The sequence below is a fragment of the Monomorium pharaonis genome, chromosome 1, assembly GCF_013373865.1.
Source record: "Monomorium pharaonis isolate MP-MQ-018 chromosome 1, ASM1337386v2, whole genome shotgun sequence".
NCBI lineage: Eukaryota > Metazoa > Arthropoda > Insecta > Hymenoptera > Formicidae > Monomorium > Monomorium pharaonis.
In genome coordinates, this window is record NC_050467.1 from 3,921,473 (window position 1) to 3,948,079 (window position 26,607).

Genomic DNA, 26,607 nt, shown 5'->3' on the forward strand with positions numbered 1-26,607 from the left:
CGTTTTTGTTCATCTCTTTCGATTCCTGGAACAAGCTGGTTCGCACCGGACCCCACGGGGCCCGGGCAATGTTTCAATTAGAGACTTGAGAGAAAGAGAGAGAGAGAGAGAGAGAGAGAGAGAGAGAGAGAGAGAGAGAGAGAGAGAGAGAGAGGAGGGAGGGAATGGAGAAAGAAGAAGAAAAGAAAGAGAGAAAGAACAAGATTCGTTCGGTGAACAGACTCTTAAAAGGAACTCAAGCCTTTAACCGTCGGCATTAGACGGTTATGCCGCCCAGTTAGGATTAAAGGGCTTTGACGAATTAAGAGGTTCAGAGCTCAAGAGATGTAACTTTTAAAATATGCTTTCACCCTACAAGATTTGAGTACGTTAAAAGATGTATGGTTCATTGCTAAATCAATTAAAAAAGAGATTGTAAATATTGCCTCCTGCTAAGAATCTGACATCCTAAAAATCTTCGGCGTTCTGTTGATATTGAAGAAAGTCCTAATTCGCACTTGGAGAACCGACGCGATTATTGACTCGATAATGTCACTCACCCCTGCGAAAAAATGTAAACTTCACGTCACCCTCGATTTCCAGTCCTTAAATTCTTTTTCACATGTACACGCGGGATCGTGTAAATTAGGAATTCTTGGCTGCGATCGCAGGGTTTACGTTGCTCCACTTCATTCGAAGCTGTTTGCGCATTTGCCAATGTCGCGGGTACACAAAGGTGTCGAGTGGCCTATACGGGGACTGCGAGATCAAAGCTCGTTACGATGGAAGCCAAACGGTGGCATCCGGAGGGAGATGCAGACGAGGGAGTGTACAGCCGGGTACAAGCAGGGGTTATACAGGGAGATTGCTAGCGAGGAGGCATGTAGCCCCTGTGGTGAACAATTCTCTAGCAAACCTGTACAGGTGCTTCAAAACGATGATACATTTGAGACGCGAAATGCACCTTTTGTCTAACTTACTTAGCATTTTGATATTGCATTTATCGTTGAAGAGATTCTTGGCGTTTTGTTAGAGAGAAATCTTTAAATGCGTAGAGAGATAAATACAAATTTTCATGTACGTAAATTGCTTCCTCAATTACATTGGTAACTCGTGATTTTAACAAAAAATTTTTTTTAATACAAAATATACATAACTTTACATCAAAGAACGTTTCCAAGTATTTAGAAGCAATATAATGTTTATCGTTTAAATGCTTGTGTATGTTTATTTTTAAAATTATTAACTAAAGTTGCTTTTTTATTACTCACGTAAAAACAGTTTCTGAAACATAAGACATAACTTTTAATGTAATATAATACTTGTGACACGTACGGCACGTAAAATATATATCTTCTAATACAAGTGGAATAACGTTTCGGTTAAAAACGGTACGCGTAATTCGTTCACCGTGCGAGAATTTCTGCGAAATTGTGCGTCGTTGCTTCTCATTGTACCTTATTTCCACGCCACGTTCTGACATTTCGCCGCCGCATAACGGGAGAAAGTCGGGTAAAGATGAGACGGAGAGGAAGTTAACGCGTGCAGGGCGAAGTAACTGTGGGGATTCGAGTTTCCACGGTCCGGCACTGCGAGATGGATAGGCCCTTTCCCGTTGGATTACCAACACGGTCCGAGCTCTTTCCATTAACGTCCAGGCTCTGCGTCGTGCCGCGTCGCGACCCAGAGAGCATTTCTGACCGGGGGTTTTCGGGCGGGAGAATAAGAAGCGAGGCAAAAAAAAAAAAGAAGGCATTTTGTGATCCCCGGGAGCTAAGGGCGAGCGAGGGTGGCCGTTGGCGCGCGTACTCGTCGATTCAATTCAGATCGAAATCGCGGGACGTTGATACAGAGACGGTCGGCCGTACCGCTGGCTGCATCACGGTGAATGACCCATTATTTCCTCGAGGAACGAGGGGTTTTTCGGGCTTAAGGGCAAGATGGACGATAGCGCACGATGATCCGGACCAAGGCGGACCGCGGCTGGGCCAATGACACCGATAACGATCTTGTCGTCATACCGATCCGCTAACGCGACGTGACCAAGTTTTGGCTGACCGTGGGTGTAAAGGCCCCGCTTCGAGAATGCCTGACGCAGTCTCTCCTTACAGAAAAAACGTTTCCCGAAGCTATCCCCGCTTGCAAGAAACAAGTCAACTTACAGGTTTCTGTACAGACATCCACTCGATGTCATTAATTTAACTCAATCAATGGAATTAAATGATTTGTGACTCCAGAATGTTATTCAACTCAAGGAATTGGTTCCAAGACTCTTTAATGTTTAACGTACGGCGTACGTCGTTTCTGTCGACTGCGAGAATCGCCGTTATTGAGGCATTAACTTCGACGCTTGCGGCGCGCATTTGTATCCAGAGCGAAAAGGCGCTCGGCGACATTCTGAAAGCGATCAGCACGCGTCGCTGCAAGGAAACGTCCCGTTTCGTCGCGCACCGTTTTCCATTTCTGGCGAGTCTCTGGTAGTCGCGGGAGACGGGGAGACGGGGGCCGTATTGCGCGTTCCATTGAATGAAGATAGACCACAATGCATCCCGAGTTTCCAGAGATTCGGCCGGGCGAACGGATGGAGATGGACAACGATAAGTCGAAGGAGGGGGAGGGATTCGAAAAGAAATCCCGATTCGAGGCTGCGATACCCTCGACGATCGGTGAACGGTCACGTTTTATTCTCAGAGATAGCGTCGTCTCGTGGGACCTTGAGGTGCCTCGAGTTTATCTCGAGAGCGAAGAAATTTGTCAAAATCCGAGGAGAGCGTGCGAAAATCGCGTCGGAGGCGATACGATCGACAAACGCGTACAGATGGATTTTGTTTCATTAGTTGAGGACGTTTTTGACAAGTGCACGTTTATCAAGAGCCTCTAAACGAGAGTTTGTAGCTCATTTATAATTCAGATAATTCGACTGGGAATTTCTCGAAGAGTAAAAGAGTATCTAGAAAGTTTTGATGCGGAAGATCATGGTATTAAGTAGATAAATAAGCGACCATTTTTAAGATTAATTAAACGACACTAATTTCTTTTTAATACGAGAGAGTACTAAGATTTCTAGAACTGTAGAAAAATATTTTCAAATAAATATATTTTTCCATGTTCTTTTCAATAAAATGCTTTCAACAACGTTTTCTCGATTATAACGGTTTTTTACTACAGTACTACTTTTCTATTGCAGATATTCATTTATTTATATTTCGTTTTTTTTGTAATTTTTTTCATAGCGTTATCCTTAAAGACCTTTCCTGAGCATTGTAATAATTAGCTGAATAAGTTTCAATTAAAATTATTCAAAATAAAATAAAAAATATCCATTTGTCTTTTAAATATCATTTAATATCCGTCATTTCTATCTCATAAGAAAATTATCAAATATAAATTGCAGTCAAATATAAGTCGCAATAAAAAAAGCTTCTAAACAATGATACAAGATCTCAGTGTCTTGTGGTAGACTGTTTCACAATATTGTAGACGCGCGATATTAGCATAACCCTGAATTAGTTCCAGTACGGGAGATTCAAATTCTGGAAACTTTTGGGCAACTCCTCGCATATTAATTCTAGTAATTCGCATATAATTCCGCCCGTTAATTCCTAACCAACTGCTATTAATTCCTCAACTTCCTCAATAAGAATCTACCTGTCATAATTGATAAGCGCGCAAATGTAAAAATCCTAAAAAAATCCTACTCGGAAGTCTTATGAATTATTTAATGATATATCGCTTATTATTGACGTGAAAAGTTAGCGTACGATGACTGAGCAGCAGACGCGTTCGCGCGCGCGGATTTAGGATACTTTCGATTAGCGGTTTAGCCCCCGTAGGATTCTCATCGCGAGTATCTACCTACACTGCGAAGCGTTTGACGAGATTCGCAACGCGTAATTATCCTCTAAGTAGTTTAACGGTACGGATCAGATACGAAACACGCCGAAGATAACATTTCGAAACATCAAACGCTAGTCGCGCAATAACCGCGAATGACGCGGCGTTACTATAATGAATGTCGGGATGGGCGAAATTGTTCGCGTATAATAACAACAATTAGATGCGTTACGGGCTCGTTACACGCCGGCAAAGGAGATTAAACTAAATCGCGGGTCCTCTCGACGGGCGAGAGAGGAGAGGCGGGCGACGGCGTCGAGAGCCAAGTTGCTCGCGCGCACACATAGGCGATCTCTCATATGCCGCCGCGCTCGTTACCTAAGCACTAACAAATGGTTGTTTCCTTCTTCCTTCGGCCCAAGGCTGTTCCAGGTCGGCGCTGCCGCCGCCGCCGTCGCCGTGTTTAACACGGTGCGAAAGAGCAACGGCGCGTTCTCTTTCTTCGTTTACGCGCGCGCGCGGCTTTCGTTCTTCTTTAGGGACAATGGCCATTCAGAGAGCATGGAAAGTCGCCGGTCACGGCAGGACGAGCCGCGGCGTAAATATTTTTCAACATTCCTTCGCGAACGCTTTCTAAAGCTTTCATGCCGCTGGCGGACCGTGAAAACTTCGCCGGAGCAAAACGTCGCGAGTTCCGACTGCCGTCTGTATGGCATCGTACGGGACTGACGTTTGATACAATAGTTGGAAAACTTTTGCACGCGGGTGGGGAGAGGGAGGATGAATCGTCCTAAATTACTTAATACGTTAAATCGCCTCGAGATATCGAGATTTAAATGTCTAAACACAGATTATAAAGATAAACCTTAAAAATGTGCTAAAGAAAAATCAAATGTTTCCGTCTGTTTCTCCGGACGATCTGAGACGGAATGAGATTTTCCTTACGGAGAAAAATGAAACGCGACCTTATTAAAAGAGAGAGACGTAGAAAGTATGTGGGTCTTGATGTATTATGTATAGCCGACCATAGAGCAGCGATAATGGATCGCCAATGTCGTAGACGCGTAGCGTTCAATCCTTCATGGGGAAACGAAAAATGATTTCCCTCGCGTGACAAGGAGTTCCTGTCGACGTACCGGGAGACCGGGGGGGGAGCCGGAGCGAGTGACATTAAAAAATTAAACCTGCTCTCCCCCGAGCCGGACGTAACAAATTAAAAACGATAACGTTTATAAGAGAAAATTTGGACGGCGCGCGCCTTATTACAAATAAATACACACACACACACACACACACACACACACACACAAAAGAAAGCGAATAAATAAAATCCTTCCGGCTTGCTCCAGGTGTGCACGTTAACGATTCGTCGACACGCACGTCGTTAAACTTGATTGATTCTCTTATCTGGTTCTATTAATATTTATACGCTGTCGTTACGCGCTTTCAGAGACCTTGGGTGCGTGGGTTTCCTTATTCTCTAAAAATATATGTTTCCGGACAGACATTTGTCATTGTGTAAATGGTGATCGCACGAACGACACAACATGGCATTTCGCGCGAGCGATCATTTTCCCTTTTGTAAACGGGAGTTTTATTCTCTCGGTATGTAGCCGTAATCTACATGCCGCACTTGCAATTATCAGATCTCTGCCTCTCGGTGGGTTGGTCGCGTTTTATCGGTGCGATCTACAAATATTCAGTATAATCGCCGGGCGACGCAAATGCACAGCGGAGCAGACCTTCGGGATTTCGTTGTGGCGCGAAATGTAGGACGAAACGCAGTTTTTCAGAGGAGTTTTACGAAGTGCACAGCCTGAATCGATAAACGATACTGGTAGCCTTCGCTATATCAGGCTACGAAAAGGTAGCACGACAATATTTTATTTGTTTAGTTTGCTGATATTCACAACGCTGGCAAGATAAACGTCTGACAAAGAGACCTTCGGAATATCATTATGGCGCAAAAATTGTGCAGCAAGAGAAGCTTTTTTTATTTTTTACAGACTTTGTTTCGCAAAATCTCACGGGACAATCGTTACGCGCGTGTGCGCTATTTAAAAACGGCGATCTTATCGGAGATGCCTCTCCGAGGGAACGGCTCACTTCGCGAAATCTATACATAGTTTTATGCACGTTGCGCTAAAAGTCGGAGCAGTGCACGCAGAAATAGAATAGAATAGAATAGAATAACGCTTTATTATTAGACCCATAGAGCCAAACAGTTTTCGAGAGCACATGTGCGCAGATTTAGATCACGTATAAATTAAATGACATGTGCAGTCTGAGGCTGGAGTATAAACAGGAAAAAGGCATTTTCTCGCATGAAAAGAACTGAAGCAAAATTGTCACCAATTTTTCAACGTCAGTCTTTCCACGAAATACAAGAAGTTGATACTCTGTACACACGATTCGACGATTTTGTCCTAAGCATTTTTCGTCCTTGATAAAGTAAAAGCATCGTGATTAGTTATTACATTTATAAATAATTTGTTTTCTAGTAGATCGGATCGCAAATACTTTCTAAAAATGTTACAGCATATGTAGAAGAGCCTCGAAATAAAAATGTTTTCATACTTGCAAAAGTAATGAAAAATAACTCAGAAATTTTGTGATCCACCGTGTGTTGATCGAAAAACAATAGTGTGTACACAGTGTTAAATTGACAAATTGTTTTTCATTCATTCGAAAGAAAAAGAAATTTCCGAAAACACACAGGTAATCGTTCGAATGTATACTGCGTTCCGTATTTAATTGATTAAAAAAAAAGAGTCAGGCGACTATATGAAAGACATGGGGTATGAAAGGAATGCGAGGTGAACGGTCCTGGACTGTCTAACGAGCCGGAAACCGGACGTGCCGCGTAAGAATCGCACAGGAATCGCGGACGGTCCCGAACTTGTCGAAGCGGTTAGACTTCCGCTTCAATGTAAAAGCGAGACGCTCGCTTCTTTCCTTTCCTTCTTCTCTCTCTCTCTTCTCGTCTTGTTCCTCCTCCGTTCTTTCTTTCATCGTCGGAAACCGGAAGTCCGTGTATACGCATTCGCGATTAGCGCAGACTTGCGTAAACAGCGATTAATGTTTGCCTGATAAACCTACTTTTTTCTTTGTAAAATAAACATCAGCTATGCGAAACCCAAGCCGAATGAGTTGAAATTAAACTCAAATTAAAATGAAGCTTGATAATTTTTCTCCTGGGGCTTTGAAGTATTAATAAGACAGAATCATAAACCGCGAAACGATGACTCGTGACGGCAAAACTCTCACCGCGATGTACGTAACTAAAGAAAAAATGTAGAAATTCTGCGAGAAGAGGTTTCCCCCTCGGGGGAATGTCGTGAAAAAAAATTAAAAATGTCATGAAAAAAAAAAAAAATAAAGGGACATTCTATTTCGCCTTATCGTCCCGCGGCTGTAATATAATCGCCATGTGGGAATAACGCGCCGCTTCGGGATGCAACCGCGCGTCCAGGGTGTTACATGCATTGTGCGCGGCTCGCGCTGATATCGCGGATTCCATCTCGGCACGTAGGTATACACATATACTTTCTAATTCTGTTGCGCGAGTGCCTCTCCTCGGGCGCGCTCGCGAAGAAAGGAAACAAATTGCCTCATTATGTAAGTCGTTAAAGCTTCCTATATTAAAATGCATTGGATCGGTCGCATCGGCAGCGACCGCGTGCTGCTGCTGCTGCTGTTGCTCCTCGTGTCTTCATGCGTGCACGCGCGCGCGTATGTACACGCTCGCGGGCGAAGCACGCGCGTGTCCGTGCGCCGCGTAAACGGTCATCTACATGCGAAACATGGTCGCCGGTGCAATGAAGAAGAGAGAGACAGAGAGAGAAAGAGAGAGAGAGAGAGAGAGGTAGCGCGAGTCGAGAGGATGCGTTCGCACGGCCGGAAGTTGTACGAATTTGTACATCCTGCGCGCGTATCGCGCGCGGCCCGGACAGTATACGCTGCCTGCGAAGTAGCAGTAACATTTTTTTTCCTGGAACAACATTATGGCCGTGCACCTATTCATGGCTACATCGTTTCGCTAACTGGTGACCATTTGTATGCGCGCTACACTGCGAGAGGCCGGTCGGAAAGCCCAAACAATTTCAACGTAACGACGGCTGGAAAGTTCCTGGATCGGTGCACGCGTTAACGTCGTCGTTAGATCGTGACGCAGGGGTCTATTTTTTACTTGGGGAAAAGAGGGGGGAAGGGGGTGGGGGATTCGCCAGCGCGGTGTAAAAGCCGGCGTGTATGTACACAGTACGCGGTGGCCGTCGTGTAATTTACGTCACACCATGTCGTATCTGCGGTGCTAAAATACAAAATTAATATTTGAAATTTTTTTACAGCTCCTTCGTGACTCTACTACTTCGCAAGCCTCGAGTGCCGCGATAACGGTGTAGAGTTTCTGCTTTATTTTCAGAATATCGCAAATATCAAATATCAGTGACGTTCGGTGTAAAAATGACTGAACGACATGACTTAAGAAGGCATTATCGTTTCAAGAAAAAGGCTATTTTTATGCAATTCTTTTTTTAGAAGTTATACTCGCGATTTGTTTTAAACTTGTACATACATAATAGCACGTATTTTATCTACAATTAAATATTCTTTTTTGCAAGTAAAAAAAAAAAGATAATTATAGCCGTTGTAAAAATGTGTACCAGAGCGCGCATTGTCTTTATGGCTCCTGTAAAATATGGACAGTGATTTAGAATTAAAAAATTGACGAGATTATTAATCCACAAATTTTTCGTTTCAAAATTATATATTTAGTCACTTTCCTCATCCAATAACGGAGATATTACAAATGGCCGATAATGCAAGAACCACAACATCACCTAGTTGTTATTTTTTCTACGTACTACATATACCATTATGTGTGCAAAGTTTAAAATGAATCGTTCGCCTACTCTTAAAAGAAAAAAAAAAGTTCACATGAATACAGCTTTCGAAACGACAATGCCGCTTAATATCGTAAAGAATACAAAATGTCACGTGAACATTTCAATGCGCGGAGAGAATAACGACATACGTGGGCTGCGTAAAATTACAATTACGCGGGTTGTAGCGTGTATACGCGCGTTATAGATCATTCCAATTGAACGGTCCTGAAGTCTCGCTGGGAATATTTCCGCTTCAACGGTGAGTCCGATTCGAAACAATCGCGGAGCGAGGTCCCGCGCGCGACCTCGCTCTCGCCTCGGTTTCATAAGTGCAATGCGGATAACGATGTTATTATTCCACCCCGTTTCTTATCGAGTAGGTCATCATCGTCATCGCTCGTCGTCGTAGTTCCGTTTCTCTCTCTCTCTCTCTCTCTCTCTCTCTCTCTCTCTCTCTCTCTCGGCGGCGCTCGTGCTCCATTCATGTCACTCTCCTGCACTCTCCGTCTCGTTTCACCCTCGTCGTCGCGCTGATATTACGCACCGGGAATTTCAACGGACGCTTCAATTTCCATTGAATCGAATTTCTTTCACGGGCAGCAACAACGCAGAGAGATCCGCATAGTGCGCACGACGAATGCACCGGACGAAACGCGAGATCCCCGTATTACTCGCCGTACTACGTGCGTATCGTGTGTGCATGTGCAACCGAGAGAGAAAGAGAGAGAGAGAGACAGACGTTTGCCAATCGCAGTTGTTTCAATTATCGTTCCCGTTCTTTGGCCTCGCGCGACGACGGCACTCCGCTTCGATCTGCGCACTAGGAATGCGAGACTCTTGCCGCGCGGCGTACCACGCGTGCTAATGAAATACGATGTAAACAGGCGCGATGCAACAATTGCGTCTCGATCTACCGTTATGAATGTTCATCGAGATGAATAGCGCGGCCGCATGAAATTTCCCACAACCGCTAGTTAAAATTTCAATGAGCGGCTCTCCTTCGAGCGCTTCTTCTTCTTCTCTCTCTCTCAGCGGGAACTTTACGGCGGCGTCGTTCGCAACGTTTCAATTTTCAAACGCCTCACGGCGATTAAGTCTCGGCCCCGTTAGAATTATACGAGCGGCGACGAGATTTTCTTGAAACGGCGAGCGACGGTATCGGGCATTAAAGTTTGCGATAATCCAACAAGATTGAATGCCCGGACGTGAAGACGTGACGAGGACAACGATTCATCTTGGGCGCGCAATAGCGCGCGCGCGCGTTCTTTCCTGCTGCACTAATCCGCGCGCGATTGCCGGTCGTCTTATGCAAGTCGCGTTTACCGCCGATAGTCGACTTACACCTTGACCCGCTTCCAGACGGACTTAAACCAGACACCCGGTACATACGTGCGTCACGGGCTTAAGCCTAATGAGCGTTTTGCACTTTCACGAGGCACCGTTTCGCAACAGTGACATTTCCGCTGGACCTAACAAATGCCAATTAAACGTTTTGCTTACCAGACACGCAGCGACTGTCGCAAAACCGCCGTCGGCGGTGCCCCGCCGGGTGTCGCCTCCGATTAAATTTATAGCGCGGCTTAGTCTTCGAGACATTCGTAAATTTCGGAGATTGTCGCGACGATCGACCGACACGGCGATGTGTCTAATTGCGACGCATAAAATACGCGGCGAGGATTCGCTCGGGGTATTAACGTGAAATTATTGTCAATTTGCATTGTTAATGTTCCGCAACGAGGGAAACAGATAAAATTGCGATATTTATTGCGGATCTTAAAAAAGAATTGCGCGGAATCGCCAACGTACGATTACGATCGGTCAATATGAATATACGAGATGAAATATGAACGGGAGAAAAACCGCGGAAGAAACCACGAAGTTGGATAAAGCGCGAAGCGCGCAGCTGCTCGTCTCTCGTTTTATTCTCTCTCTCTCTCTCTCTCTCTCTCTCTCTCTCTCTCTCGCCTCGAGCGGAAAAAAACGGGCCCGCGTGTCACGATCGGCCCGCTCAGAGCAGGCAGACACTTTTCTCGACTCTTAATTGCCGCGTGCGATCACGATATTTGTCGTCTGCCTACGCACGCCGCGATCTCGGCGAGTTCGGAGCACCGGGTCTCGTATGTCTCCCCGTCGGTGAAATGGAAACAGGGCCGTAGGTGTCTGGTTTCCACTGGTGTCGGCGACACAAACCTCATTAATCTCCCGTCCCACCATTTGCAGGCCGCGCCGCGCCGCCCGGACGACAAATGCACCTCGCGCGTCGCGGCCCCAGGGCCACTCGTTGTCGCCGTCGTCGTCGTCGTCGTCGTCGTACGCATGCAGATCGTCCTCCCTCTCTCCCCACCGCGAAGCGTAAAAGGCGCGATCTCGCGCGACAAAAACCCGCGTCCCGTTTCGTTTCGTCTCCTCTCCTCTCCCGCCCTTCTCGGGTTCCATTCCGTCGTCGTGTCGCGTGTCGTCTCGGCTCGTCCCGGCGACGCGATAGAAATAGTTACCGACGACATCCGTAAAACGATTTAAGTGCTATTCTCATCGCCTTCCTCTTCTCTTCCTCGATCCGACGTTCCTTCCGTTGCTGCAATCGCATCTGCGCCGCGGCGGCGGCGGCGACGGCGACGACGGCGACGATGGTATTCAGACGCTCGTCCATCGTGATAGTTTTATTCGCGAACGCGGCTTGAATATCACGAGTTATTTCTCTCTCTCTCTCTCTCTCTCTCTCTCTCTCTCTGTCTCTCCCGGGCACGTTATACCGTTACACGTGAATCTATGCACTATCTTTCCAGCGCGGGCTTTTCACTGTTATTCTCGTGCCTTATAATACCATAGTTTCCGGTGAAACAAGTACTTTCCACGTAATGTCTGAATGGATACGGCAAATGTAGTCGCAGATAAGCAGAGGAATTTAGTACTCCGGAGAAATTTAGTACTCCAACGTCGCATAAAATGTTAAGCAGCGTAAAAAAAAAAAGGATATGCGAAAATAATTAATATCCGCGACGCACGTAAAACAAGCTGACAGAGGGAATTTATTAGGCGTAAATATTAATAAGCCCGAATGAATATGCAATAAATGCCTTATATAAGTACAACATAATGTTAACGAAATGTTCCGGTAATGTTGCCTTTACGGCTCTTTGGTATAATAAGTCATTATACCATTTTCTGTCATTTTCTGCCGATTATCGGCTAGCCGCGGCGGTAAACGGGGTACAACGCGGAAAATGATTGCTCTGGATTTTAACGATCGCTTCTCGCTTTCCTCGCGAGGCGGCCTTGTTTTATCGGAACGAAATGGGATAATTACCTCCCGATGATTGGAAAATTATTCATTCGCCGCGATGTCCGTCGTGAGCAGAGCCGACTATTACTACTCTTGGCGCCACGACGCGGTAGTTATTACTCTCGAGCGGTAACGGCCAATAACGGCAGCGTCGTGGCGCCAGGCGTTTGACGTTATTCCGCGGCGCAGGGTGTTCAGGGAACGGGGAATGTGTTCGCGAAACGGTCTCGATACGTCGGCGGGTTCGTTACTCACGTCGGAAAGGATCGTAATCCGAGCTGGACCCGCGTAACGTCGGCGATTTTAGAGAAAGATCGTCAATACCGGCCAATAGGCCTTCCCAACCGTAACTCCTTTATTTCTCGGAAACACTGATTTCCAAATCGTTTACGTCGGCAACCGAAGACTAGTGGAGAAAGATCACCATCGATACTGGCGTACCACTTTGTTTGTGCAAATTATTATTTTTGCAACATAAGGAATGAACGTCCAAATAGTTGGCCGCCACTTTCATGTTTAAACAAGTTTATGAAGTGAAAATACTAGAATTGAACATTTCAAATATATATTTATATATGTAGAAATATATTTAATTATAAAATTGTTTTAATTCATCAATTTATTTTATAGTCGACTCTTTCATTACGGAGGCCGTGTCTGAATTCTACTATGCTAATTTTGGAACCAAATTTTTCAGTTTTATTTATGTTACGAAAACATAATTTAAATAAAATTAAAATATAAAACAGCATTATAAAAACCACCGCGTGCAATCTAATAGAAGACATTTTCTAATTTGCATTCATGTTTTCAAATTTTTATTTTTAGCCAATATTATGGTGACCTTCCTGTGCTAATTTTCAATGGCCGGCGTAAACGAATCGGAAATCAGTGTTCCCGCTAATTGCGCTGGGATTTACGCCCGTCGATAAAAAGCCGAACGATAACGAGCGGAACGCACGCATCCCACTGACTCTCTGCCGCCGCGCATTTTATTACGTTATAGACAGTCGGCATAATATTCGTGTTCCCGGTTCCCTCCTCGCATTTCTTTTTCATTCAGCGCCACGTGGTACCATTTTCACGGATGGCTCCCCCGAATTTGCATTTATCACGTGTCACGGAAGTCACGCATCGTTAATACGTACGCACTTGTCGTGCGCTCTTTCTCATTCTCCTTTTCTCCCGACGCTCGCACGGCACTCGCGCGATAAGGGCCTCGGTATATTTATTATCAACGGAGGACCGTCGAGGCGAATCGTCGACCGAAAGGGCGAAGCGTCGACATAAATCTAGCGGCACGCGAGGAAAAAGAGAGAGAGAGAGCAAGCGGAAGAGAGAGAAAAGAAAGAGGGAAGGAAGAGGAGGATACCGTTCTTTCTTCTTGAGGAAGAGAGGGCCACCCACCTACCTCTCGACGAACACGCAAAGTCATTTATTTTTCGCGGTCACTCCCGCTCTCCCACAGTCTCTTACGTCACCTTCTGTACGCCGGCCCGGATAAACCGACAACGACGACGACGACGACGACGACGACGACGACGACAGTCTGTACAGAAGGAGAAGTTTAATCCCGTCATAACAAATAAATTACCAGACCAAGAGAGTAAATCGGGGCGGACGTTATCGTGGCCTGCATATGTATCGTTTGAAAATTGCAGCGCCAAAGTTTTCCGGTCACGATGCCGGTGTTGACGTGACTTCGGCCTCGCTCATTAATTACGCGGTTGCCATTTCGTCCCTCGTATTTCTTATACAGATGCACGCGTAAGATTCGGTCGAGCGGATAGCTAGCGCGGCTCATCTCTAATAGGATCGTGAACCGTTTCAATCGCTAGAACCGATCATCAAACGTCAATAAAGAGATGCCGTTCATTAGACTTCGCTGCACGAAATTGGTCCCGGTTATCCGGACTATTCAGATCAGTTTTGGATGGCTTAATTAACTTAGAGATCAAGAGGCGCAAAATCGGGACAGTGATCCTAGTTAAAAATTATTATATCTTTATCTATATATAACTATTGATCTTCATATAAGATTATTTTTTTCGTGCACTAAGATAAAGATACTTAAACGTTCATTTGTGAAATGTAAATATTCAATTTACTGAAATAGATCTTTATTTAAATACGGCCAAATAAAATTTTAATAAATATCACGCAAAAGTAACATTTGCTTTTGAGTATTTCGAATTTTTCTTCTCGGTGTACAAATATATTTTAGAATTTAGATACTATGATAATAAAATTGAGATTTAGTTGTATTAAAAGTTTGAGACTTCTCTCAATAGTAAATTAGCAATAGTAGATAACAAATATTTTTCGTGTCCTTTAAGATTACATTTATAATCAGAGGAAGAGGATTGAGAAGCAAGCTACAGCTTTGTCTCAGTATCGAGCTATCGCTTGCTAACGTCATCGCCGAATTAAGCTCCGATTTCGGGAGGTGTCGTGGCGCCAGAGAGCAGATACCGAGCGGTCAAAGGCAGATAGATAGTGCTAGTGCCAGGACGTGCTAGGCAGAGCTAAGCGCCGCCGATGTACCGCGGAGAGCCTCCGCGAGACGAGCTAATAAATTAAGTGCTTGAGTGGCGTCCTAATGATGAAATCACGAGAAACATAACAACATCCTCCAAGGGGCCCCCCGAGTCTTCCCGACCCGTAAGTGACAATGATTTGCCGCGTGACTCGTTTCTTCGCGCCAGGCGCGCGCGTTCTCCGGGGCGCACGTGATCGTGGCTCGTCTCATCGAATAAATTGTGACAAGTGAACGCCGGAATTTTCTAGCGAATACCGAATCATCCGGCGGACAACCGAGGCCTGACTCAACGACGGATCCGGCACGCGAGATCTAAACCACGACGTATTTCATCCGCGACTTTACATTCGACTTAGAGGCGGAAGTATTAGCGCACGAAATCCCGATTTGCGATCATGATATATGCGCGCTGGTTCCACACGCCATTGTACACAACCATGCGTAAACGGCGATAATAATGCATACTAATGTAAGCCACTTTTATGTGTAATAAATTCAGACAATACGTAGTATGTCCGTTTTAATGGTTACTTTCTCCTCCTTTCTCGCCCGTCTCTTCCTTTTTCTTTTCCTTGAAACTCCTTTATTCGAAGGAACAACGATCTGCTTGTAGAACTCCTGTGCGTTAAGACGTCGCCGTACTAAATCAGTCTCCAGAGAGTACGGAAAGAAGCATCTCGATAGTCGAATAAATTTGCGCTTAACATCAGTGCCGGAACGGATTCTCATCTCGCGTCTCGATCTCGAGCTGATTGTCCGCGAACAACATCCTTGCGTTCGAAAGTTCATCGATCGCGATATTCACTAGCCCGCCGCCGCCGCCACGATACAATGTGTTGTTGCGGCACCGGGAAGCGCTCGCGTTTCAACTGAAATTAGCGAGGCGTGCTGTGGGACGTCTTTCTGATCTTTGATATCCCGGCTCGTTCTCCATTCGGCGATATAGAGGCCCGCGCTCTCGCATGAACGGGTCCGCGTCGCGCGAAAGTTACAACGAAGAAAACATTTCGATATCTGTGCTGTAAAGGGTTATCCAACGGGAATGGCACGTCTTACATTGCGTATCTTACGAGCCGAACCCAACTTAAATTCCATTCGCTTTTTGGTCACGCATACCTGTACAATAACGGACGTAACAAATTACGTCCGCGCATATTTTCACAGACGCGGGACGTACGGATAAACGAGTTTGTTCGTCCGTTAAATGCATTAATTATGCACATTCAAATGAGCAAAATTGGACAATTATGATTTACGTCTAATGATAATTACAGCAACGTTTCAGCCCTAAAAATCAAATTAAGAGATGTACTGGCGAATTAACGAGGATTGGTAAGATATCGATCCATTGAATATTTTGTTAAAAAGATTATATATAAAAAAATAGCTAGAATAAAAATTTAACTGTGTGTGGATACAAATTTAAAAATAATTTCATTAATCCATCATCAAAATAATTATGTTTAAATGTCTTTATAATTGTTTTTCAATGGTCTGACAAAATTACTTTCAGACCTATGTCGAATTAAACTTTTGCCAACTCGCTAATGATACTCTTTAATTATCTCAATTCTAAAGACAGATTTTTCAAGTATCTTTCGCGGAATAAACCGCATATTCGAACAACATACAGTACTAAATATTCCGTTTTTTTATTTTTTTTTCTGTAACATTGTTTGCAAACTAATTTTCGCCAAACGTTTCGCACGCACACGACTCGACAACAAAACGCGGCTTAATCACTCAAAAATGTAATTATTCGCCGTTTCAGAAAGCTTGTAAAAACGTACGTACGGTCTATAAACCGTATATTCATGTCGACGCGCAGATCGGGCGACGACTGTCGCCATCAATGCAATCGGAATGCATTCGCGCTAATTGAAGAGCATGCTTACGCCAGTGGGACGTATACGCCTCGCTATAAATAGCTACGTGTTTTGCCACGAGTTTTGCACGTAATGCGTGCAGGCACGCGTGTCGCGATTGACCATACCGCGCGCGGACACGTATGTGAAAGCGTAAATACACACGTTGCGCGGATGCACGTTAAAGGAGCGGTGGCACGATGACGTCAGCGGTGGCGGATTGACGTCGTGCAATTGGAACTCGTCGATGCTAATGGGCCTGGTCAAAGGCAAGGCGGCGAGCATGGAAGCGGGCTGCTTCGTCAAATCAGGCCACGTATAGATGCTCGCGCATCTATCGTACTTAACCGTTGCGACACATATAAAACGATATCTATAACGTTATCGCGAAAAGAGATATACTTTCAGCTGACAAAATGGGCATGTATCTAAAGGAAGATTTAAATACCATACCATTATCGTTTTCCCGCTGTGTATATATCGTAGCTTACCTTCGGAGATGCGTTCCGCGTCCAGAAGGATGACGACTATTTATTACTCGGTCTCGGATGCCGATTTCCTTGGCAACGCACTACCGGACTTTTGTCTCTCTTAGACAGGCTATTTATTGCGACGAGCACAATGGTGAATACACGAGCGTCTCGGACCCGTGTCGTGATTTAGAGGATCGAACCTCTAGATCGCAGCCGGACGCGGAAACCGTGTGGTGCGATTAATTTCGACAGGTGGCGGTACCCAAATGCACCGCATCGGGGCGATTTTCGCTGGACCCGCCGACAAAGAGGGCCAGTTAATCGTCGGCGAGCGCACCGCGGGAGCACGGTCGATTGGTTTTTCCAACGGGCAACGGGAGTAAATATTTTAAAAAGTGGGTTGTGCTGTCGGTAATTTGCGGCGCGGACAAACGGGAAGGTTGGGAAGGGGTGAGGGTAGAGACTCACACATACGCCGGGGCGTCGCGACGTACACGTGCAGCACCCCGCGCGCGCGCGCGCGCGCGTTTTTCCGCCTGGTATTCCGCCCGATATGTACGTGTGCGCACGGCGCGCACTCGTGTTTCGTCCACGTGGAGGGTGGTAGATCGATTGTCCTTGCCTCTCAAGGCTGCTTTACCCGGAGGGGGTGGGTTGGAATAGAATTTATAGTATACGCCGCTGGCATATTAATAGAACCGACAACAACACGACGACGGCGGCGGCGGCGGTGGCGGGCGGCACATCCAGCGGAGCCGCTGCCAATCCAATTTACACGACGCGACGTGCCGGTACGCGAATGACGAAAATAAGAGTCGCATGACGGGGCGTGCGCGACGATGCTTCGCCCCCTCGTCCCGTCGGTTTTCCGCGACTCCGCGTTTTACATCGATTTAATCCCGGTCGCGCGCCCGGAGGAGAACGGGAACAGCTACAAGGGGAGGGGGGGAGGGAGAGTTGGACCGAGAGAAAACGCAAAACGGCATCATCTATCCGCGCGAGGAGTACCGCACGCGCGTGTCAAACACGCGCGAGGAATTTGCTCGTTATCAACGCGACGCGCGCGTGTAATGGTTCGTACACACGCAGCTGTGCGTGTCCCCACGTGTGCGTGTGGCTCGGGCCCAGGCCAGTCGTTAACGTTGCAATTAAAACCTTAATCGTACACCAAGCTCGTAGTCACACACACGTGGCGGCACATCCTCGTGACCATCGACTAGAAAACGGTATGACCGATGACGTCACGCGTGGCACAAACATACACGCGCACATCGGGGCTAGCGATTCCCATGGGAGGCACGACGGCCTGGCTCAACGATTAATGTAATCGTTGCCCGTCTCACGGTCAAAGCCACCACTTCGCGTCTCTCTTTCGGCGCGTTTCCGAGTCGCGCGAGAGAATCAAAATGAGAGAGCGAGAGAGAGAAAGAGAGAGACACCGTCCCCGCGGCTGGCGTTGTCGACGAGGAAATATTAGACAACGAGGCAGCGAGGGGATGAATGTACCGGTAGCTCGGTAATACTGTACTAGAATTTTCTTTACAGTATGGCCGCCTGTTAGATAGAGCGGGAGAATTAACGCATTATATCGCGAATGTTAAATACGAATGCAAAAATCCTGTTTACGTAACTATTCGACGGCATTTAGAAACGATTGTTGGAATAGAAGAGAGAGAGAGAGAGAGTTAAGGAACAACTTTACCGTTTTGTAACGATGATTTATTCAATTCAAACTCCCGAAGTTGGTTTATTTGGCTTCCGGAATTACCGCACGAACCTTCACGCACGCATGCGAAATTACCATGTGCTTTTGGGTAACATGCTGCCGAAGTTCATTAGCACCGCCACGCGCCAACGACTACGGTCGTTGCACGCTGATGTCGAATACGGTGGTCTGCAAACGTTGGCAGAGGAGAGGGATGAAGGGAGGGATTGGCCGTGCAGAAAAACGTCCTTCTTTTGCACGATATTATGTCCGCGCGTGTGTCAACGATCGTTTAAATTCCATCCGTAAGGAATTCGCGACACACGTGGATACCTCCTTCTCTCGTCTCGTCTCGTTTCCGTTCTGCATCAGTAAAAAAGACACGAATTCGCGCTCGCGTCGAATCCGATTTCGAGGTTCGTTGACCCTCGTTTGCGATTACTGCCTCTTATTTCCATGATCAGTAGATTTTCAACGCGTGTTCTCTTTATCGCTTGGCGAGTAAGTTATGCGATCCGCGTTTTATCTATACCCTTAAAATCTTTTACTTGGCACTTTTATCTTGCGGCAATACTATATGTTCGCAAATATAATAAAATAACTTTTTTTTTAAATTAGCATTATTTTTTTTTATCGAATATTGTAGCACAGTGTGCAGTTATCCAGTCAAAGTGAGTCTTTACCAATATATATATTCTTTATTTTAGCTATTAACATAGCTGCCTTGAGATTAAAATAATTTTTTGCGAGTGATTTATTAATGTCCGAGTGCCAAAGTGACGCATCTTATGTACTCAGAATTAAACAGAAATGTTTGCCAATAATGAAAATCACAATTTCCATGTCTCTTTATTCGATTACAGCGTTAAAGGCAATCTTAAACGATATCTCTTTTTTAGTTTCGTACTCCTTTGTCCTTTTGTTGTAACGCAGTCTCTCTTCTGCACGATATCGCTTTGATCGCTTTATATTAAATATAACTGTACTCGATACATGCCACGTATCGTCTTCGAGTGGCTCCGGGAAATGCAATCGCAGGCGTATCGACGGCGAAAGTAGGCCATCCCTTAAGAGGCGCTGCGCTCCTCAGGGGTTGAAAGGGGTTGGGACAGCGTCCGCCGCTGTGAAAGAGAATCTCATACAGTCAGTTGTACGCTCCGGTACTTCTCTGAAGAAGGGCCCACTCCGAGAGACTGCTGCAGAGTGAGTGCCGCTCGAGTCTCTTCTACCTGTTAGAGAATATCCGCGAGGTATTCTAGCACTTATTTTCGCTTTACCGGATCCACTAATTGACTGACAATACTAATCATATTTGAGCCGTTTGCGATGTCGCTGCTTACAGCTACGTGATCATTGTTTTATGTATATATTTTTTTAAATATTTCAAAAGTCATATTTCCCGTTACGTCCAACATTTAGAAAGATGTTAACACTAATTTAAAATACCCGAAACAATTTAAACTCACAAAAAACTTTACTAGATTTCTTTTTTCCAAAGTATTTGCGCAATTTATTTCTGCTTTCCTTTTCTTTTACAAGTATTCCTCGGTAATACATCTTCCGTTCGATTTTAAAGAATGCGGCGCGTATCGAGGCTCCCGCCAGTCCTTGAATTACTATAGCTCCGACATCCCTATTTTCTACACCCTTTCGTACACCCGTCTGCGTCTCCCAAGCGTAAAGTATGACGCGCGGAGTAATTTTAATTACACGATGCAGCGGCCCTGAATTGTTGCTACCTCGGGGACCTCAGACATATTGAACTAATTCACGTCATTCAGGCGACACTTATTAAACCCGGGAATGCCGTCGGCCTTAATCCTAGCAGAATGCAGGATGGAGCTGGGGAAAGGGGTGAAGGACGTAGCGGCGCCGGTACGCGATGAACATCTCCGCGTCGCGACTGCTTTTGAAAACCAAGGATTCAAAATTACTATCGTTGCTTTTCATCACTCTCTCTCTCTCCTCTCTCTCTCTCTCTCTCTCTCTCTCTCTCTCTCTCTCTCTCTCTCTCTCTGGCTATCGTGATTATTTTTCACGTTACAAAAACAAAATAAATTCGAATTAAGCTAAATTTTTCGTTTTGGCTAAACATAAACACAATTATTATTGTTAATTTGATAGGAAAAGAATATTACAAGAATGCGAAAACAGAGCACTCTTTCTGTTCACAATGAATAATTCGCGAATCAGTTAAATTTCTGAAAAGAACTCGCGGTCGGATTATTCGTTTGCAGCGCAAAAGACCGAAGGAGAAAAAAAGAGCCGACGTCGTATTCGGGTACGATTTCACACGACGGTAATCAGAACCACGCATGCTGAGCATTAAAAAGCCATCGTGAAAAAAAAAACGAAGTGTAGTGAGAGGAAAGGGGGAGGAGGGAAAGAGGGGGCAAGACGATGAATTCCTCCTGTATAATCGTCCTGCTTCGGGGTTCGGTAACGAAGGCGAAACAAAACGCTGCACGATATAATCGGCGAATAATAATCGGTGCTGCTGCCGTTATCGGATGGGCATAATGAGCGCTATCGTTAGGTTTTAATGAGCACTGGCCCTAAATTAATATAACGACCTGCGTGGTCCCGGGACCGTGACGGTCCGCGCGTAAAACCCTATGACACAGTGGCTAGACCGCCGTGACGATTTTTAAACGACAAGCGTAGTAAATGTGGCGAGGAAGACTCGCGTTCCCGTTAATATCCGTAACGATTGTCGCAATTATTGATGAATTATTAAGTGATTGTCAAACGGCACATTGGACACGCGATTCGTAATGCTAACTGATAATGATACCTTTGATAACGATAATTCGATAATGACACAAACTTTTGGGCCGCAACTAGACGACGACCGCAGGCTACGATCTATTTCCCCTTTTCCACGTTCCATACAAAATATACCACGAAAAGAAGAAAAGTCAATTAGTAATATGCTTCTTGATTAAAATGATCAATTGATAATTAGTGATTAATTAGAAGAACAGTATCTCTTAAGCGGATACTACTTTTGTGGTAATTCCGCGAATCGATCGATAATTGGTCGTAATTAGCGAAAAATACTAGATTTTCGATGTTATTACCGATACCGTGATTGTTTACAATATTTGACAGTTTAATCACGTTATATAAATAAAAGAAATGGAGTGCAGGGAAGAAAAAGAGAGAGAGAGAAAAAAGAGGAAGGAATAGAAGTAAATGGATACCCGCGGAGGAAACGAGCTTTCTCGTTTCTTGTTGCTTTTTGCTTGGAAGATTCATTAATTAATAGTGTCGTATACGCGAAACTTGATGCACTCATGGTGCGTTGACTCGGCGCACAAATGGTGCACCGCTGCGTTGCAAATGCATTTTTGGACAATTCAGTAAATAAAAGTGTCGGAATCTGAGATGCGGACACAAGAGAATAATGCCACATAGCCCTTTCTGATCATTGATCTATATATATTATTTCAAAATATACAGAAATATAATATTGTTATAGATTGTAATTTATTTATCGTATTACTATTTAATTATGTAACATTATTTCAAAAATTACAAAAAAAAAATATTATTGCTTAGAAATAATATTTGACGCTTGCCAATAATTTTTAATCTAGATAAAAAAAATTGCTATACATCCTGAAAACGTAACAGCCTACTTGAAATACAATGGCTCTTCTGCATCTCGATAATTAATTTAGATCTTAAGAGAGACCGTGTTATTCAAATTACCGTGTAGTATTATAAAGTCAATGTAAAAAAAAAAAGAAAGAAAGAAAACTATTTCTTGCCGCATCAGCAGCGCATCTAGGGAAATTTTCCGCTGCAACACTGCGTAACATAGTAGCGAGGAATAATGTGCAGTTTGATGCAGCCGGTACATGCTGCTCAAGACGGCACGCAAGCCTGCACTAACATTAGGCTTTAGACGTCGTTTCCGGAGGGTGGGCGCACCGACTTCCCTTCTTTCCGAGTCACCTTGTAGGCTCGATCTTGTTCTCCTTTTCCTGTATGTATGCATGGGTAAGCGTCGCGCGCTACGATGCGTTGCGTCGGAGTAAAGAAAGGATGCTGTCCCCACTCTCTTTTCCTTTCTTTCTCTTTCTCTTCCTCTCTTTCTCCGACATCCATTTTCTCTGACAATAATCTTGCCGTAAATCCGCGCGCTTTTACGCATCTCCGATGTCGTCATCTTGCAATATCATTGAGATCGAGTATGAAGGAAAATGCGTTTCGATTGCCCCAAATTGTAACTTATTTTTTACTTAATATAAGCATGATAATAAAAATATGAAATAAATTAATAGTATAGACAAAATTTAACCGATTACCTCTCTTGTTTTCCACGTGTTATAAAACTTAAAAAATCGATTACAACTAATATTAATTTCTTATCACTTTACATAGCTAATATTTAATAATATAATCATGCAATTTTTTATACTGGATTTTTACGTTTTTATAAAAAAAATTTATTGTAGAATATTTTACATGTTTTATTATATATCCATATATTTGCAATTATCATAAAAATTAAATTTTTATAAAATCTGTCAACTTCACGAATTTTATTATTATTATAATAAAATCAATAATATTAATGTTTAAGATTGATAAGTGATAATAATAAAACTGTAATAATGAATATAAATAATTAATAATTAATAAAAATGATTGATAATTAATATAAATAAAAATATAATTAATTGCAAATATAAATTTAAACTAGACTTATAGTAAATTAATTTGTTATTGGTGAAAAATTAAACTATGTAGTGATAGGCGCCTAAAACATCAATCTATGATCTCTGCAATCAGATTTTTTGTGTACAAATTATCAAATAAAAAATATAATAAAAAATAACTTGAATATTATGCATTCCGCAACTCTCCCCTATACTCGCTTGCGCGAGGTAGCATACGTTTCGTCACTTTGTATTTAACTTCGCAAGATTATCAGTTATGATTTACCATAATTACTGACGTCCTTGATGCACTGAAGTGCACTGTAGTCAAACATAGATGATTATCTCGGATTTCTTGGCGTTACATGGCACTCAGGCAAGTAATTTTTTTGCACGATTCTATATTGCCGTAAGGAATTTTAATATTACTTTACTATTCAATGAATGAGCAAGTATCACTCGCAACATTATTTCAATCTAAATATACGTATCTAACATTTCCTGGAAACTGAGATTTTTTTGCGACTCAGTAATTCCGGCTAATTATTAAATCGATGGACGATTAATCGGGTCACGTGCTAAGGAACGCACGTGTGTTCGTCGACGTAACGACAACTTCTCGTGACTGAGAGATCTAAATTTCTAACGTTTGTTTTATGGATCAAATACTTAAATATTTCCCAAATATTAATGCAAACTAGATCTAAGATTAATTATAAGTACTAAAACGAATCGACCTCACTAAGCTACTCTATCGAGCTTTTTAGGTAACAATAGCGTTACGATTCGTAACACCCCTTATATAATTTATGAAAGACTTATGGCATTACCGGCCGACATTGCCGTCCAAAGCGCACTACCAGCGAGCAATAGCGCATCGTAATGCGTCATGATGCATAATAATGCATCATAATGCGTCATGGTACACCATAATGCACGAAAATGATTCTCCGCCAGAAGGGGAGGGAAATTTTCTTTATTTCCTCGCAACTATTAAACGCGATTTCCCGCCAATTTCGTCGCCGCAAAGTAATCGCATTTGGCGGACCGCGCTACTAATTATCGACTGTACAATCGCAGCCACGGTCGGAGGGCGAGGCGAAAAAGGGCCATGTGGCTCGCAAATGTCGTACGTATATCCTATCAGTCGAGTGTTTTTTTTTTTTAAGTAAACCGAATTATCGATTCTATTTTTAATTGGAAGCTGTATGTCGGTTGGAAAACGGACGGGACGATATTTAACCCGGTTACAAACAGTTACCCGACTTTTTTTTTTAAATCCATGAACGTTTTTACCGCGCGCGACGCGCGTCCGAATTAACTCGTAATTTCCAGAGCGAATTCACGCGCGTAGGATCCATCGGCGGGTAACGCGCGCGCCGACGCGACGGATGTATGAAATGCATTTTAAACGCTCACGAGCGCGCGGGCACGTCGCATCGAGCACGATTTATAGTCCCCCGCATAGTAATCTCCTCCCGCACTCTCTTGTATGTGTCACAGACCCCGGGCGTGATGTATACGTCGTAGTAGCGAGACGGTACCAGCGCGCACATACGAAAATACACCTACACACGGGCGCGCGATAGTAGTATGCGGCTTCCCCGTATGCGCCGCGCGCATACTGCATTACTATACGAAAATTCATAGCACAGTACGATCGGTACGTTAGTACGTTCCCCCTCGCTCTCCCCCTCAAGTTAGTCCCATTATAGAGAGTCCCCTAAGTACTGATCCGGCTTGTCACCTCTCGCGAGAACGCTTGGGATATATATATATATATATATATATATATATATATATATATATATATATATTTGTGCCCGCGTTGCGTTAATTCTGAAAACAGGCCGGAGAGCCGACTATGGATAGTTCAGTTGAAATTCTTGAGCGAAGGACAGCGCGCGATAACAATATTATTAATTAAATTCCGCGCGTTCGTGACGAAACCGCCAGATGCGTTCCTCAATCGATAAGCAGTAAATGAAGCACGGACAGATGCAACGCCTAGCGCATCTATATCGTATTAGAGAAAATACATTGCGAGCTTTATTGCGCAAGGCAAAATTCCGGAAGTCGCGTGTATGCTAGCAAATACTACTAAAAGTTGGGGTGGGAGGCCTGGAATAAGTCGCCTGCGGCAATGTTGTAAAAATTGTGATAAAGAGAATGTGATAAGGCTTAAATATAACTGTATTTTAAGATTGTGGTACATTGAGAAAAAAATATTGTTGATTTAACAAAATTTTCCAACTAAATTAAAATTTTTTCAGTCCAAGAATTTATGCATTTAACTTAAATGCACAGATTTCAATTCAAGTATAATATTTATATAGTTAATTGATTATATAGTTAATTGAAATAGATAAATACTTGAATAGATAAAATTTAATTTAGTTAGAAAATTTAGTCAAATTAACAACATTTTTTTCCCAGCGTAGATAACTTAATAAAATAAAGAGAATTGGATAGAGAGAAGAAATACATTGATATTATCGAGTTGTTAAGGCTAAGTTAAGAAATATGAATGGACGTGTGTCATTAGGAAATTTTTGTAAACCAAGTCCCTTCTTGGTTTTATAGACTAAAATAAAATAGATTCTATTTTATAATTTTATTAAAATAAATTTCAATTACTAATGTCATCGGTAAATTGGGCACTGATCATATTCTACACAAATATATTGTACACAAAAAAAATTGTACGTGGAAAAAATGTGCACAAGAATATTCCTTGAATTAAAAATTGCACACGGATGTATTATACGTAGAAAAACTGTCTACCATACAGTTTTTCTGTAATTATTCTTTGTAGAATATGCTCAGTGCCGTAAATTGTTCAACAATAGTTCGTGGTAATAAACGTTAGAAGGAACATGTGTTTAAAAATTAATAAGCATAATCGTCATTCTCATATACTAAATGTCCGGTCTCTCGTATAAAATTTATGTCTGAGATCTCTGGCGAATCTCGCTAGACTACTTTGATGGATTTCTCAGCAAAGGGGCACAAAAGTGTCTGGTAATAAAGGAAGAGTTTACGAAGACGGAGAAATCTTCAAGACTGTAAATTTATTATTCAAATAGCTATCTCGTGAAAGAGGCGACTCTAATCATAAGAGAATCCGTCATCATACTTCTCCGTAATGGTCGAACGTTTTCTGCGTAGCAAAAATAACCGACGGTTCTGTGTATACCAAAAGTATATCGCGTAACACCGTAATTTCAGGCAATCCTTGTGTACGCGAACATTTCGGGATTCTTACGCCATATTTCAGACGCATCGCCGGCGAAGAACGTGACTCCCCTCAAAATCCCTCCGTAATCGAACGGGAATCCGAGAAGAGGACTCAAACAGTCGTCGGTACGTACCGGTG

At 43.6% G+C, this 26,607-nt stretch overlaps 1 protein-coding gene and 1 long non-coding RNA gene across 3 annotated transcripts in view; one reads left to right on the forward strand and one right to left on the reverse strand.

The window, feature by feature from the left end:
* LOC105829835 (3-phosphoinositide-dependent protein kinase 1) overlaps nucleotides 1–26,607 on the reverse strand; it is a 343,579-nt gene that overhangs the window by 212,291 nt on the left and 104,681 nt on the right. The window lies entirely within an intron of this gene.
* On the forward strand, nucleotides 8,967–15,033 carry LOC114254832. Its single transcript, XR_003626126.2, has 2 exons — nucleotides 8,967–14,643; nucleotides 14,770–15,033. It is a non-coding gene; the product is annotated as an uncharacterized LOC114254832 (long non-coding RNA).